This window comes from Centrocercus urophasianus, unplaced genomic scaffold (assembly GCF_019232065.1).
Source record: "Centrocercus urophasianus isolate 14NV4802_14NV808 unplaced genomic scaffold, USGS_Curo_1.0 seq_14, whole genome shotgun sequence".
Taxonomy (NCBI): Eukaryota; Metazoa; Chordata; class Aves; order Galliformes; family Phasianidae; genus Centrocercus; species Centrocercus urophasianus.
The window spans coordinates 10,649,261-10,666,289 of record NW_024884586.1 but is presented as its reverse complement, the minus strand read 5'-3'; the positions used below and the strand labels follow the sequence as shown (position 1 = coordinate 10,666,289).

Below are 17,029 nucleotides of genomic sequence, written 5' to 3'. Positions count from 1 at the left end.
GCTGGAAGAATGCTAGCCTAAAGTGCAGATCACGGCGCCTAACAGAGTTAATAGAAATGTGATTCAGAGCTCAGACTTGATACAGATCAAATTTATGCAGCGGGGTAATTTGATAGCACACATATCCACTATTTATGGTAATGGGGTTGTGTCTGAGAAATATTGTTAGTACAGCATTTTATCTGTAGTTACAGATCCTGCACTAATAATTTATTACATTATTTTCTTCCCCTCATCAATGAATGTCCTTGAAAGTACAAGATCTTCCTTGAATTTACTCTTAGACAAAAATTACAGAACAAAAATTGTAACCATTGCTTTTTAACTATGCACTAAATAGTTTGTGACTCTCTGCTCTTCAAAGGTTGGGAATAGGCTATAAAGTTGCAGGGTGCTTCTTGTGTGCTACAAGCACCTGTATTGCAACCATTTTAAAATGCATGTTTTGCTACCTATGGAACATGCAAGATAAGGGGCTATGAATATGATCCAAGAAAAAAGTGACCAAATATTCATAGGTTTTCTTTCACTTTAAGAATTAGTGCCATTCAGCTAAGCACATTGGCATATGGGAACGTCTCAGGCTTTCCTGGCTGTGGAGATGCTATACAACAATCTTCAGATACCATTTGCCACATGACTGCAGAGCTAAGTGGAGTCAGGCGAGGCTGCTGGGCCAACCTAAGCACCCACTCCTACAAAAAAGGATCTGTTGTCCCCTGCTGCCCAATGGATGGATCTCTGTGCTGACATTAGTTCAGTTGATTCCTTGGTGAGCTAGCTCAGCTCATTCAGACAACTCAGAAAAATAAAGAAACAGAGGTTTTTGCTGGCAGAGGAAACTAAACTAGTTTGCCAAGGGTTCATGAGTGCACTAGTTCCAGCGTAAGGGCAATGTCCTGCTCACAGGAAGGCAGAGGATCGATTTGCCTTTCACAGGCAGCAAACTGTTCAATCGCTTCAGCCATCATACACAGCCAAATCCAAAGGTAGGGCACTGGGGCAGAAAAGGGGACCATTCTCTAAATGGAAATACCGTTATTCTCATTTTCTCAGCATTTTTCTTAGTATTTCCCAATATTTTAACTCTACTGCAGTATTATAGAGCCCATGATCTCTGCCAGAAGAGAAGACAGTATTTTCTCCAGTAATTCAGAATGCTTCCTTTCTTTTCCTTCCCAAGAAGGTGGAAAAAGCATCATCAGAAACCAGCACTGTACTCAGTTATTTACCACACTGGTTTTATCCCCATTATCATTAGACATAAGAGAATCCAATCAAGAATCAGGCCTCTGTTGTGCAACACACAAAACAAGCGCGTAACAAAGAGCCAGTCTCTGCCATTGGAGACTTTATATACTTGGGGGTTTATAAAGCTTTCAAATTGGAATATTTCTGTTGAATCCAGGCATTCCGAAATGAAGCATCTAAAGTAGAGAAAAGAGGTTGTATTGGAAAATGTCATGATTGCATTTAAATAAATTAGCCTAGTTAGATTAAATGAATAGCTTTTAAAGAAGTAATTCTTTCTGCATTCTGTGCAGAGGTTCCATCACAGACCACCAGTATTCAAAGTAAAGAGCTTGTGAGAAACAGCTGGATTGAGTGAAAAATCGAGAAACAGTCTGATATGCAGTCAAGCCCATTTAATTACGCTTGCTAATTATATTTCCCATGATAATTATATACAGTATTTAAATGCAGCATGCTATTTCCTGTTCAGAGTGATTAAAAACACCCCCGTGATTGGTGAAAAGCTCTTGGTAAGACCTAGGACATTTGAGATGCTGCTGATAAGACCTGCTCCCTTGCAGCAGGAAGGGAGCCCGAGTTCCAGCAGCACAGGATCTGAGATGCAGCCGTGGGCAGATGAACGGCGCGGCACCTCCAGGGCACAGCACTGCCAAGCCTGCTCCTCACCTGAGAAAAGACTCACAGATAAATCCCTGCAACTATCTGCTGTATCTCTGCTCGTGGGTCAAAATATTTAAATCTGGGTTCTTGAAGTTCAGCAACCCGCTCCTTATTAGCACATCTAAAGACTTGCAGAACACCCAGGACTCCAAAGGAGCAGAAGTCTGGGTTCCTGATTCCTTACCCCTTTCGTAACTGTGTTGAAGATTATTATTTACATTTTTGGTAATGCCTGGGTAGCGCCTCGCAAGTTTTAAGCTCCATACCTACATCAGAGAAGGAAGCTTACAGGGCAAAGGAAAAGCAGGCAGCAGGGGAGTGCAGTCTGGGGGAAGCAGTGTGACCCCTGGAACAGCACGTGGCCCACAGCAGCAATCTGCAGGGAGACATGAGGTTTCTGCATGCTGTTCTCATTCTGCATCCTTCTTTTTAGGAGCATCTGCACATTTGTAGGACCAATACTTCAGGACAAGCCCCACAACAGAACTGGAAGGGAATCCCTGCACTTCATCATGTGGATGTGGCTTATAGGAGAGAATTGGACTTCCCAAATCCCAACCCTCCCCCAGGACAGATGGCACAGCAAAGATCCTTTGAATAAATGTCTCCCTTTTGGTTTGCTCCATTCACACACACTATTTATTTTTTTTTCCACTAGACATGAAATATTCGTCATTGTTAAGAAGGCATGGCATTTAGTTTATAGGCATGTTCTCCTGGACAAACCCAAAAGGGAAGTATTGCTTCTTGAAATGTTGCAAAGGAAAATGCTTCCAGGAGTTGGCCTTTGAACTAAGTTTCTGCTTCATTTAACCAGTGAATTTGACAGCAGTAGAGCTCCTAATTTCTCCGTGGAATGAAACACTTTCACTTCTGATCAACATGGGCTAAGTGTTTTTGCAACACCGCAGGACAGTCCACGGAACAATATTACATGAGATCTAAACAAGCTGAACATAATAAGGATTTCTCAGGACAACTACAGATCATCGTCTAATTAGGCAGAACACAAAGGGAATGTTGAACAACGGTTGTTACTATGGATGCAGCTATAACCTCAACAATCAGAATGGAAATACTAACCCCTCTCTCCTCAGGAATGCTTCTTATCGGCATCTGAACCAAAATAAATGAAGACAACCTCAAGCCAGCTGTGAGCCACCCTGGTGGACTGGGCATTTTTTCACAGGAATGGCCAGAAAGGGTTACCAGCTCAGTTATCCAGAACTCCCACTTACTGGAGATGGGAGCTGAACACGAGTTAAAGGCTTCATTTAGTCAAATAACAGGAAATGCAGTCTGAAAGGTAAAACAACAGAATAAGATGCAAACTTCTGTATGTAGAGGGAATACGGTCATTTTCTCATCTGCCCATAAAGGTATCAGTGCATAATTTAGCAAATGTGAACTGAAAGTGGAAAGGAGATCTCTTAACTATTTTTCTGATTATTTTGGCCATACTTGCAGTATGCTAGACAATCTGGTACAATAAGAAGCAGATTATTTCTTATGCTGCTGTAATTCCTGGATAGAGGCACTGTTTACTAACCCTAAATAATTCCAGATTTACAGCACTCTGACAACAGTACCTGGCCCAGAAACACTACGCAAGGCAAGTATTTGCACCTGGGAGTACACAAGTACCAGAAACACCAGAGCCTTCAAAAAAAACCAAACCAAAACAATAAAAAACTATCATTCAAACTGATAAAGACCTGTGCCTTAATTTACTGGTTTGAGGTTTTCCAATTACATTCCCTAACTCTCTCTTTCATACATTACTTTTTCCCATCTCCCTCGCTCTTTCTGAATGAGAAAATATGCCTTTTAGGCCTCTGAAAACATTTTAAACTCAGAACTAAAGCTCCATTCCCATCTCAATCCCATGAACCAAGCTGCTTGCACTATTTCAGCAGTTAATTAACAATGAATGCCTTCCTTTGGAAACTGGGTGAAGCAGGGTGGGGATAAAAGATGAAGAAGGCTGAGGACAGACACAACAAGAATGGGGAGGGAGCAAAGTGGGTGGCTTATCAAATTCCACAAATACCAGACACAGAGAGGTGTTGATTTGTTGCTGGGAAAACCCTGTTTGTTTATGGAGTTTAATCACCTGTTGTATGTTTGTTGTTTGAAACATATGGGAGACAATGGGATTGTTTGCCTGCGATGTACTGAAATACAGTACAGTAAGAGCTGTACACAGAGGAATTTTAAATCACTGGTATGTGTAAATTGGGATAACTCAGATCACTAACAGCTAGCCTCCTGGTCAGGCCGTGCAAAGGAGGCACTGAAGAACGCGCCCAAGGTTGACAGTCAAAAGAATGCTTTGTTTGTGACCCATAAAATAAATACAATTCTCGGAGGTGAGGCAAAGAATGTTCAAAACAATGCCTTCCACATCACCCTCATATCTGGCAGCAAGGCACTGACTGTCACACAGCTGGGGCTTCTTTTTGTTGTATTCTCTCTTTTCTCCTAAGTTTTAAGTGGCAGCTGGACTGGATGGGCAAGGACAGAGCTGTCTGCATCATTCAAATGATGCATCAGTAAAAGAAAATCCAGCCCAAATCCTGTGTCTGAGCAACTTCACTCTCTGGTTGCTTGAAGAAGGTGACATTTTCACATTCTTCTCCCTCACCTCACAGAGCGCAATTCGCATGTCCCAGTAAGGACTCTGTTGCTGGTCGGCAAAAGAACTCTCCTACCTTTCTTTTATTACTCTGGTCCCAGACTCCTGTTAGTCCTTTTTATTCACTTCACTTCTATCTGATTTCTAAATGCAGACATTTCTCTCCTACCACTGGAATTCACACCTCTGTGTTCCTTCTGGCTTCTGTAGCATTTTTCTCTTCTTAAAGTTCTCTCTCCTTTCTGCTTGCCCTCAGGACACATATTGGCACACAGTGGTTCTGCAACAACGCATCTCCTGGACAAGAAACGCAGTACATCTCTCCGGCTCACCTCTCAAACACAAGGCTGCTCCAAAAGTAATGCCTCCTATTTTATGATGCTGACCCACAACATCAGAGGCCATGTTCGTGGTGTGGCAGTAGAGGTTGAGCCTTCCCACCAATATTCTGTTACATTTTCTAGACAGATGGCAGCAGAGAGGCAGTCTGACAAAATGGTGTCTGACATGGAGGTGTGGATGAAGCAAAAGTATGGCACTGAATTCCTCCATGCAGAAAAAAATTGTACCCAATGACATTCATCAATGCTTGCTGAACATTTATGGCCACCACGCAGTGGATGTGAGCACATGAGAAGGTAGAAGGTGCATTTCAGCAATATTTCAGTAGTAACAACAGTGGTGGATCACTTCTGCTGGTGCAGATTGCTATATGTGCAGCATGCAGGCTCCTGTCTTTTCCTGGTGAAAACACATATCTAATGGTGGTGACTATGTTGAAAAATAGTGTTTTGTAGCTGAAAATTTGCTCTATCAAATTATTTTGCTCTTCATATGTATTGTAGTTTCCACAGAAATAAATAGGAGGCATTACTTTTAGAGTGACCTGTCTGATTTAGCTATGAATGTAACTCATAATGTAGCTATGAATGTAAGCACAACAGGCTCAAGCAGTGCTTTCTCTTGCAAACCCACTCCTTTTTTCATCCATCACACAGCTCAGCAGCATCTTAAACCATTTCTGAAATCTCATCATACTTTATCCCTCCACCGTCCACCCCTGCGCTGTGCCAAGATGCTGGCTCCTTCCTTCAGCTGTTCAGGGATGCCAGCACCCCTCAGCCTTAAGTCAAACCTACAGACACGCACTTCTGTGCTTTATGTTTTCCCCATAAATGTCCGCAAAGCTGTTCAGTTATCTTTCTTCCAAACTTTCTCAGAAACAATGTTCACAAATAACCTCATAAAGAAGACTGCATAAACTTATCTCAGACTGGTTCCTTGAAACAGCCTTTATGTTTATACATAATCACTTTGCTCAGTTTCAGCTTAGCTCATAACCTCTTTGGGACAGGGACCATCCATATATACAGCTCTTAACGCAAATAATTCCACACATGCATGGAAATGTGTCAACATAAAATATAACAAACATTGGAAAAAAAAGCTTTTCTAAGGATTTCAGCTCTTATTCACAGTTTAGAAGAAGCTGCTAACTCTGACGGTCTAGAAAAAAAAAAGCAAATCAGTTCACGGTCACTGAAAGGCACTGAATGAGAGAAAACTTAACATCTTTTTTCCTTTATATTAATTTTGTAAGCTAACCCCCATCTTCTGGGCAGTCTGATTTATGAGTTCTGAATGTTTGGGGCTGGCTGTTCTGTGTCAATTAAAAAAAACAACCATCTCCTCTGAGGGAGAAGTTCTCAAAAAGTTCATACTTTGCTTCCAATTCTTACAGCTAATGAGCATTTATTATTTTGTTAAAAGTGGAGGAAAAGAACATCAGCATCACTTAAATGATGCGGCTGATGTTGTTGACATGCTTTGGTAATAGCAATAGTTTTTGTGGAATCAAAATGATTAATGATGGAGGCTAAAGGCTGTCCATGAAGCATGATACATCTGTTTTGGTGAAACTAGACTTTAAACTGGAGTTTGGGATTTAAACATACTAATTTTGTGGGTTGTTGGAAACTACAACCCAGATCAGGATTCAAAGTTTGCGGGGTGTGTATCTTTTTTAATAGACAGTATTAAAGCCTGAGCCTTGAACACCTACATCTCTGGATATCATAGAGGAAAAGTTCACTTTGTAGCACACAGCATAAAACCAAGGTGGAGGGCTTCTGAATTATATCCACAGCAGAAACTGGGCTCATCAATGGAAAGTTTTGCATGAACTGGAAACTCTGATCTTGCACGGTATCTGAACGAGGCAGTGGCGTAGATATGAACACTCCTTGGAGGTGGCTGTTTGTGTTTTTTCTGGTTGCACATGGATGATGAAGCAGATGTTCGGATTTCATGTAATATTTTCTCCATTTGTAAGCACTGTGATGCTCAGAGTCACGGACTTCTCAGCTCTAGTTTGTTAACAAGCTCCTGGTAAATTTTCAAGTGCATTTATTTGATGTAGGAACCCAAATTCTGGTTTTTCAGAGGGATTTATACATCTCTGAGGAATGTATGAACTTAGAACACCTAGGCAATAAATGCAGCTGATTTTAGGAAAGTTCCGAGGTAGCTTTGATATTTTGAAAATGCGGGCCTTTGTATTATGAGCTGATTCTTTTCTCATTTCCCTCACTATTACAATGAAATGAATCTTGACCATCTGTCATGATCTAAAACATGTGCTGGAATTCAGTCAGCAAAAATGGAACAGTGACAGTCACAGTTGACGTCTAACTTGCTTTCCCCCACTGACCGAAATTATGTTTCTGTATTTATTTCAGCGAGAACAAAAGAAGCCGAATTCACACACCTGAAGAATGAATTAATCTGCTAAAGTTTCCCTTGGGGCAGGTATGGTGCAAGTTGAGCTTCTCCCAGGTAAATTTGCTTTTTATGTCTTGCTCCTTCTCTGACACTGATACCTAAAATGTTGCAAGACAAAATATGCTGTGGGCTTACCACGCTACGCTGCTTTCACTGAATCCCTGCATGAAGCTCAGCCAGTGTGTTGTAACAAAGCCTTGTAGTTGTTTCTACTGCTTGGCAATTCAGACCAACTCTTTTTTGCTGAAACCATGAAGCTGATTCTGGTTATGAAGTGGCTTCCCTGAATCCAAGTTTCACTTTATGAATCCCAACGTAAAGTCATTAAAGGTGGTGGCAAGTGACAGAAGGGTGTGACCCTCCTCCTCAGGACCCTGATCTCTCGAGGTCAGTGCACTGCTGTTACAGGTACTGCTCAGCATCAGCCTGTGCTGGACTGTCATAAACACACATAGGCATGTTTATCCCTTTGGAATTCCAAGGGCAGGTTTCTAGACACTTGGAAAAGGTGACCCGCTCTGGAAGCAAGTTTTCATGCAGCCCCTTAGTCAGCAGCCACACAGGGCCAGAGGAAATCAAGACTCAGCTGTAATTTTGGCTTTAGGGATAAATGCTCGCTCCCCTGCTCTGGAGGAACTGAGCTGCTGCCAGCAATTAAGACACTGAAAAGCAACTCCTCCCTCCCTAGAGAGTGCAACCCCTTGCCACCAGTAATTGATGCTGCTCTCGTGGCTGCGGTTTTGCCAGCCCAGCCTTCCCACAGCCCTGCCAGAATGGTGTGTTGCTGCTTCTCGGCGCTCACTCCAGTGCTGCGACACACCACGCCTCTGCTACGGCAGCGCTGCTATTGATGCATCTGTGCAATGAACTGGAGCAGGGAAGAAGTCCAGCTTAAAAATAGCCTGGCAGGGAAACACTTAGTTTTTTGTGTGTCTTCCTCCAAATTGGATCAAATTCCTGATCCGTTTCACAGCAGAGCCACAAACCAATATGCCAGGAGAACTCAGGGGCCCGTGCACTGCAGGAGGGAAGATGAAACAAGCAGTAGGAAAAGGCTGGAAAGGGAATACCAGAAGCCAGAATTGGTGCTGAAGACTTAATCTCGTGAAACCACAGCCTTACTCTTCCAGCCAGGAAAAAGTCAGCAGCTGCTGACCAGCACTGTTTTTTCTAACGCTTCAGAGCCCCCCTTTGAACTCATTCAAGGTCCTTGGGGGATTGAAGCCCACAGTTAGGGAAACTCTGCCCTGGGCTGGCCTCTCTGTCGTAGTACACTGGGACCAGTTTTCCAAGGAAAAGACGTTTCCCTAGCTGCTGGCACACAAAAGCTATCTGCTGGGGAACATGCCTTTTTCCATGCACTGTGGTGAGAAATCCCAGGAATTCTGATGGGGAAAAATGCAACTGGTCAAATATAGCTCTGGTTAGAAAACAGCCTTCCCCTGCAATACGTGTTGACGACGACATCCAAGCAATACTTGAAAAGATTCATGGCAAAAAAATTGGTTTTCACACACTTTTCAATGGCAGAGCATTGCCCTGATAACAACAACAACAAACATCTTTCAAGAGAAATCTCAGTCTAAAAGTGTTGGCCAACCCTATTTAAAACACCACGGAAAAGGAAAAGTCTTGTGTCGAATCGTTAGCCTGCAATGTCCTGCAACTTCCTAAGATTCACAGGGAAATGGAATGATTTGTGACTCATAAGGAAAACATGAGTTCCTTTTTTTTTCATTTCAGAGTATAAACGCAAAGATGTTTGTACGAACAAGGAGCTAAACAAACATTTGGGTTGTTTCATCCACTTTGAAACCTGAATACTGTTTCTGTGAAGTGAAACAGACGGCAGCAGGATTTGGTCACAAATTATCGATAGGAATATTCATACACATCTAGTTGCTGGGGCAAAGAGGCAGGCAGAAATGAATGCCAGATTCTTGGAAAGACTTGCATATTCTACAGAAGAAATTAAAGCCATGCTGTCTAAAGAACATTGTTTAATAATATTCTTTCTTGCTACCACCCTATGTTTTTTTGGTTCTTTTGTTATTCAATGTTCGCATTCAGCACAGATATTTAAGTGCATGCATAATATTAAGCAAATGTTTCAGTGCCATTGGCTTTAAAGTTTTCAGTTAAAAGTCCTGAAGTTAAGAGCATATTTTAATGGTCTTCTGAACAGGATTTAAATACTTTTTTTCTTTTTCTTTTTTTTCTTGAGCCATGACATTTAGCTAGAAGCTAAAAATTTGAGTACGTCATGTTGTGATAGCACCAATTCTGATTTAGACCTTTATTCTAGAAGAAATAATAGGCTCATATTATTTGAAAGCTGTCCCCTTCAATACAATCCATTCCTCAGCACAAGCCAGTGAAAAAAATTAGTCAACTCTTCTAAATGAATTTCACAATTTCACGTATTTTCTAAAGTAACGTAATTAGCTATTTGTTGCCATAAGTCTTCTGTTTCTCTGAGCATTTCTTTTATTAAAATGAGGGGTTTTTTAATTTAATCCACTAGCAAATAGAAATATAATTAAAGTCAATTTGGATGCCCTAACAATTCCATTTAAAGCGATGAGATTTCATCTGGACTGTAGTCAGTGCTCAAAATAACAAGGCTTCTACCCTAAAAGAGAAACACAGATTTGGCTGGTTCTGCCACATATTATTTTAGGCAATGCCCAAACTTAATAGTTAATGAAGAAGAGGGCCAGCATCTCTCTAAGGACTCCAGCAAATGCTCCACAGGCTTTCAGCGGTCCATAAACCACAGCAGGGAAAACAGAGCCAAGAGGCAGCAGAGTGGTACAGTTTATCTGACTCGGTTCATCTAGTCCAATTGAGGGGGGAAATGTGCCATTAGTTAGATTAGATTAATGCGGCTCTTACAGTTAATTTACTAACCAAATTTCCCTTTATGTCTGCTTTCTTTTCTCTTTTGTCATTTCCCTTTTTTTTTTTTTTTCTTTTTTTCTTTCTGTGAGAAAAGACGCGAGCTCTCTAGCAAGGAAAAGAGAGAACACGTTAAATACCTCATTATCTCTGAGATCTCTGTTGATTTAGACTTCTAGCAAGAGAAATGGAGTTCAGTTCATCTCTGACCGAACTGACACTGCAGATAACCCCAGCACATCCATCTCAAATTGTCAGCTCAAGACAAATTACCTTCTCTCCAGGATACTCTCTTTCACTGATTACCTACTACTCAAATTAAATGCCATCTGACTTCTGAGAGTCTTTTGTTTGTCAGATTCCACTGGATTATGCAAAAACGATGGGGGGAGAATCGGATGTATTTGAAGTCTTGAGAACAGAGTGTGCAGGCCCTGCTTCCTCATCCAGCTTTGGTGGAAGACACTGGGCTTTTCCTAATCTCTTTGCCACCCCACGGTATAGTAAACTTCACTGTCAGTAAGAAAGATAAAGCCTAAAAGCCTAAAAGCCTCGCAAAGAATGCCCTAAAGCAAGAAGACAATGTGAAATCTGAATGTTTGGTGACAAATATTTCACACAATTCAATCCAAGACTGAGTTTGGAATAAAACCCCCAATTTTCTTTCATTTCAATCTTTTGCTTCATTTGTTTGTATTTCATTTGTTAGGAAATAATTTGATGGCAGAGCTAGAAATTTTAATCATGTTTACTCAAAGGTTTGCCTACGACACTTTTGGATTTACTACTTCATTAAACTGTAGAATTGTTTGGCCCAATATTTTGCATGTGTTCATCTCAGGCTATTTTATGTGCTTCTCTTCACTGAAACTTTTCCATTTTCCAAAACAAGATAAGACAAAGAAAAAGCTATTTAGGTGTTTTGCAGAAAAACACTTCCAAGAAACCCTACTTGAGAGAAAGGACTTAAATTACAACAGATCAAGGGCTGCCTTTTGCCTTACTGTTGAAATTTTGCCCATATTTGGCTAATTTACAAAGAATTCAGAAGTTAAAATCTGCCCAGTGCTCTGACAATGCAATGAGAAATTTATGGGCCGAAGTTTCCATCCATTATCAGCAGGTATGGAGGATGCCTGCACTTTAGAGTGCACATTCCTGACACGGACTGCAGGGCTCAAGGGCCTCCAAGCTGACCCAGCTGTAGGATCTAAAAAGCCTTTGGACACGCAGGGGCTGCCCAGGAGCTTCCATGCAGTTGTTGCTCACGGCAGCTGGGGGCTGCTGTGGGGTTGGGCACAGACTGCTGTGGTAGGAGCACTGACATGCCAGAGCATGCATTGGTTCCGGCAGCATCCAGGTTGACAGCCAGCTGGATGGACAGATGAGCTGTCCTCAGTAAGGCCAGCAGGAGCTCTTGCCTCAGTTTGCAGAATGATACCAGATGTTTTTAGTTATAAAGCTGTGTTATTAAGCTGAGCACTTTGGAAGACAAGAACCTCTCCAGTGAGGCGTGCACTGTTAGCAGGCAACCTTGAAAGTAATTAAGTCACACGGTGAGGCAGAACCCCAATTGAAGGTGCTGTCCTAAGGTAAGCGTACTTAATTTCCATCTGTGGGAAGACAAGACCACTATATGAAACTAGTATTGCTAAATGTGATGGTTCACATTATAGAAGCTTGGAGACACACAGACTGTTGTGGAAATACTACGCTCATATGATATCATAGATGGAATGGGCTGAACTGAGACTACAACGTTTCCTTGATTCTGGGATTTCATATTTGAGCAGTAGTCTGCAACAGGCAAATTCTCTTATGATTGTTTTGTGTTCATTATGCATTCATAGGCAATTATGCTACATCCTGCATTGTTTAGATAAAATGACAGTGCAAGCCTGCACTCATTTTCATACTCACGTAAATGTATACATATGCATACACATAAAGATGAAATTTGTATTGATTTGAAAATACACTAGAGCTGGGACTGTTCTTTGCCTGTTTCATGATGAATTTCAGAGCAAGGGCGCACCTACACTGCTCTCAGCATGAATTCTGGCTCCTACAGCCACATCAAATCCACAGTTAGATAGCTCAGAGGAGGCACAGATTGCGAGAGTACGGGGTAGGTAAAGTTGCATCCCAACTAAACATTCACTCAATCAACTGCAGTTGAAATGCAGCACCTATTTTAAAGTACCAGTAATATTTTATACTATTCTGTGAACATTTACACTGCATGAAATATTATTTTTTAGTGCTATTTCATGGGTAGCCTACTGATATCAATAGCCAACTGGACGCACCCAGTGAAGCTCATGAGAGATTTGCCAGACGAAGCAGTTAAATTTAAGTTCTATGGTATGTACCCTTTCTTTTGGGAAAAGAATAGTTTTGAAATCATGTTTAACCTCATTTGCCATTTCTATCTGGAGAAGCTAATCATAAACCAATCCTCAGATTAGCTCAGATATTATTGCCTTATAGAAAAAAAAAACCACAAACAAACAAACCCTAGATTTCTTATCATTGATTGATTTAAGGTACAAATTAAACTTTTACATTCTAAAATTATTGCAGAAAAGCATAGATACAATTATAATACCAATTGCTAATGAACTGCTGATAGAAGTACCACATCCACGCAGTTAACTCCCTCATTTTTGGTATGCTTAAATGCTTTCCTTAAATGAATCTTTGAAGATTTCTACTTCGTTAGAGAATGAAAGCTCCTGGTGGTAACATCTCTGGAGATGAGAAGTGATTAATCATCACACCTTGTCCTTGCCAAACTAAGAGAACTTCAGACAACTGCAGGGAGGAGAATGGCTCCACAGAGGACACGAAGGATTTTATTTCGCATAAAACAGCAAAGCTGACAAGTATTCTCATCACCCTACCCTAACTTGAGCACGTTTCTCCCATACTCCAGCAGCATACCCCAATACACTTGTATTCTTCTTCTGGTTCCATGAATTCCTTTCTGCTTACTGGCACATCTTGGACGGGATGGACAGAAAGCATCCTCACCCAAAACAGCATATTGCTCATTGGCCAGAGAGCCCTCTTGGGAAGTGGGACATGAGCCCCATGTCCCCCGAGGCAGAGGAAGAAACCGAACCCTGATCTTCCCTATGCAGAGATCAATGGTCACGGGCCCCCTGCTTGTCTTAAGTCACAGATTTCCCAGGGCTGCTGAGGCTTTGGTTGTCCGGCATCCTGCTAACCCAGTTCTCCCAGGCAGTCCCATTGCCTTTGTATTCTGTCTCATAATTCTGGCTCCCTTCCGGCTGCTGAGAGCTGACATTCCTAGTGTCCCTTCTGAGCTTCTGCGTTCTACAGAGTAAAATTCAGTAACTAACCTCTCTGGCATCCTGCTTCAATACTCCCACTGGCAGGAAAAGGATGAAGATAAATAGACATTCCCATAAGATTGCCTTGTTTTAGTACAGATCAGTTTGCCCTTCCACAGACACAAGTACCTCCTTATCTTGGCCATCTGTGCTATCGACATGAAAACGGCATTTCCAAAGAGAGAAATTCCTCAGAAGAAATCACCTTCATCAAATATTTCTCATATCAGCAGAGGAGAACAACCAAAAGCTGACATCTTGACCTGGTAATATAGTAATACTGTTCATCATTTAATTTAATGAGTGCTCTCATCACAGTCCATCATTAACACACAACAGCTTTTCAGGGTACAATCCACAGGCCAGTCTTCCTATTGCTTACAAATGGAGTTCAGGGCTTCCACAGCCGTCCCTTGTGTTAAACCCTCAGCATGTTCCCCAGTATGGTTTCATCCTAGGCCAAGTAATATCCTTCCATACAACCCTCCACAACAGTTTGAGGAATATAATGGGACAAGAATGGTTTTTGTTAGGTAGTATGGATAAAGACAGTGTGATCCACATGGACATGTAGTCACACCCTGTCACTTGAACAGTAAGCAGTTTCTTCACCTTTTTAATTATTGGTAAAGCCTTGCTCAGGTCTATCATTATGGAAATCTGAGGTCATTCAGTACGTTGCAGAATTACACTTTAGCTGTTCATAGCAGCATTTTCTCTCTTTGGCTTTACATCTCCTTCAGGACACATTTGCTGTACAAAGCTAAACAGTCATGCTAAAAATAGCTGCAACTGCAGATATTGTTCATATGCTAGGACCAGATGATCATTACAAAGGAATTGATATCAATGAAAAATCAGAAAGGGTTTTTCAAAACAGAAGCAATTTGAAAGAATTTGGTTAATATCCACATATATAATTGGGAAGGATTTGGGAAGAGCAATCAAATCAAGCTTTCTGCATAGAACAATCCTGCACTGGCATGAATATGCCTAGATGCCTTCTGTAGCCTTTTGCTTCTTTAATTGCACCGACTCCATAACAATAAAAAAGACAACAATGTTGTACATGATAAAAGGAGCATTTGCAACTAAAAAGAGTATTTTCACATTAAGAAACCAGTTGGTTACCCAACCACACTAAATATTTATAACTGCTCTGCAGTGAGAAAGAGCAAAGAAGATAGTAACAAAAAAGAGGGAGGGAGGTCTAAGTTAAGCTTCAAAGGCAAAACTTTCCATCACTGTTGAGCTAGCTAGTGAGAAAGCAGAGGGATGGAAACACCTTGTCTATTAACATTACCAGGTACTAATGAACAATTTTGCAAACTTGGTATTGAGATTCATGCCTAGTAATCACAATGAGGAAAATGGTTGGAGCTATTTTAATTGCCTTTTAAATCCAGTGGCTTTTAATTCAGTGAATCTCTGATGGGCTCTGTTTGTAACCCTGGGCTCAAGCTCTAGTCTGAAAAATTCAACACCAGCCAAGTATTTGCATTTCTAGCAGAAAAACAAAACTGTAACAAACAACTCCGAACTGTACAGTAAAAGCACTTCTACTGTATTGAAATAAAATAAAGCATTATGAATCAATGTCAGCAAAATATACAGTAATCAACTCAGACAACAGGTGCTAGCACTGCAGGAAATGCAAATTAATCTCACATTCTTCTGTATTTAGCCCACTCATCTGCATTTCCACGCCGAGCAACTGTTACAGAGCCAGTTTCCAAGCACATTTTTCCCTCATATTGCTTCTGGAGTTCTTTAGTTCATTTCTATTTACTTTGCAAATGAAACTGCAAAATCAAATGCAGTTCAAAAGACAGTAATCTGGAAACCAAAAGGGACCTTTCTGTTTTCCCTGTCTGTTGCATTCTGTTGCATTTAACATCTAATACCAAAAGCTGGAGGTAACCACTCAGGTCCCAACCTTTCCTTCCTCTGCAGTCCCAGCTTAGCAATTCTCCAAGCTTCCCTTAGTATTCTTTTTTTCCACTTCATTTTGTATGTCTCCTCAGTTTTCCCTGATAGAGACTTCTATGAAGGGGTAATGAAAAGAATCTACCAAATATTTCTTACATTCTGAAGGGGGCAATTATTCGACCAGCCGCCAACCAGCTCAACTGCCGTAAAGGTCATTTTGTGCTACTAAAGTAACACAAAGTACCTACCAGATAAATTGTGCCCTCACATTCTAATAAGTTACCTCCTTATCCATGTAACATAGCAGTTACAAAATTACTATGCAATGTATCATCCTAGTGACCAACAGAACAGATCTTCTATTTGTAAACACTTCATGAAATGTATATATATATATGTATGTGTGTGTGTGCATGTGTATATATATATGCAATTTATATATATATACAATTTTTATTTAGTCACAAAGGTATCTTGCCTAAGATTCTGCACTGGATATAAGAAAAAAATAAAATGAGACAGCAGCCTCTGGTCCTAAGCTGTCTTATATCTTTCTGTTATTCTCACTTAAATCCATTAGAAATCCATCCTGGCAATCTGGCAGAGGTCAGGAAGGTGCTGTTTCTTTGCCTAGCATTTGGGGCAATGTTTGTTTGTTTGCTTCTGTGATGGTAAGTGGCTTCAGGAATGTCCTCTCTTGTAAATAGTCTCATTTGTGGTTTGTTTATGTCCTTGAAAGGTCAGCCCAAAACATTGGGTTGCAATGAAAAATATAAATTTTGCAGATTTCTTTTTTTTTTTTTTTTTTTTTTTTTTTTTAATCTGAGATTTAGGGAAAAGAAGAATCAAAGTATGCCAGGCATGTAGGCAATAATGGCAAATGCATGGTAGATGTGGGTCAGTCACCATACCCAAGGATTTGTGTATCAGAGTATTCCAGGAAACAACCTATGCTGCAAATAAGCTCAATAAATGTGGGTGAGGTACAGGGCTGTGTGAACCTGAGGTGCAGCCAAACCAGAACATCCACTGACAGCAGTGCTGTAACTGATAGTAACTAGGCATCATCTCCAATGGCCTCATTTCAATTGCAACGAGTAATATTCAAGGAAAAGGAACTCAAAGGAAATGTAAGAGAGCACAACCTCCTGTAGGTCAGTCTGACATTGTTGTCCTGCTTGTGGGAAAACATTCCCAGTGAGGAATGGCCTTTCTAGTCATATAACAGTTCATAGTCAAAATAAATGGAGAGAAGAAACTGGATAATGGCCGACTGAGTACTCCTGCCTGCCCTACAGGCAGCTTTTCGTTTTTATCCAATCCTTCAGTATACAAAAGGATGTATAAAAAGACTCTTGGCATTACCTTTGACAATGCATCCAGGCCCTTTTGCTAAACACAAACAAAAATTTAGAAGGCTGTTTTATTAGCTGTCTTCAAAGGGCTGCATTATTCTTAGACTGATGTGAAAGGTTGGAGGAGATTGTTCTCAAAGCCACAGGTTGATTTCTCACAG

General features: G+C 40.9%; 1 long non-coding RNA gene across 1 annotated transcript in view; it reads right to left on the bottom strand.

The window, feature by feature from the left end:
* The window catches only part of LOC122157761, a 102,095-nt gene that overhangs the window by 51,531 nt on the left and 33,535 nt on the right, over positions 1-17,029 (bottom strand). The window lies entirely within an intron of this gene.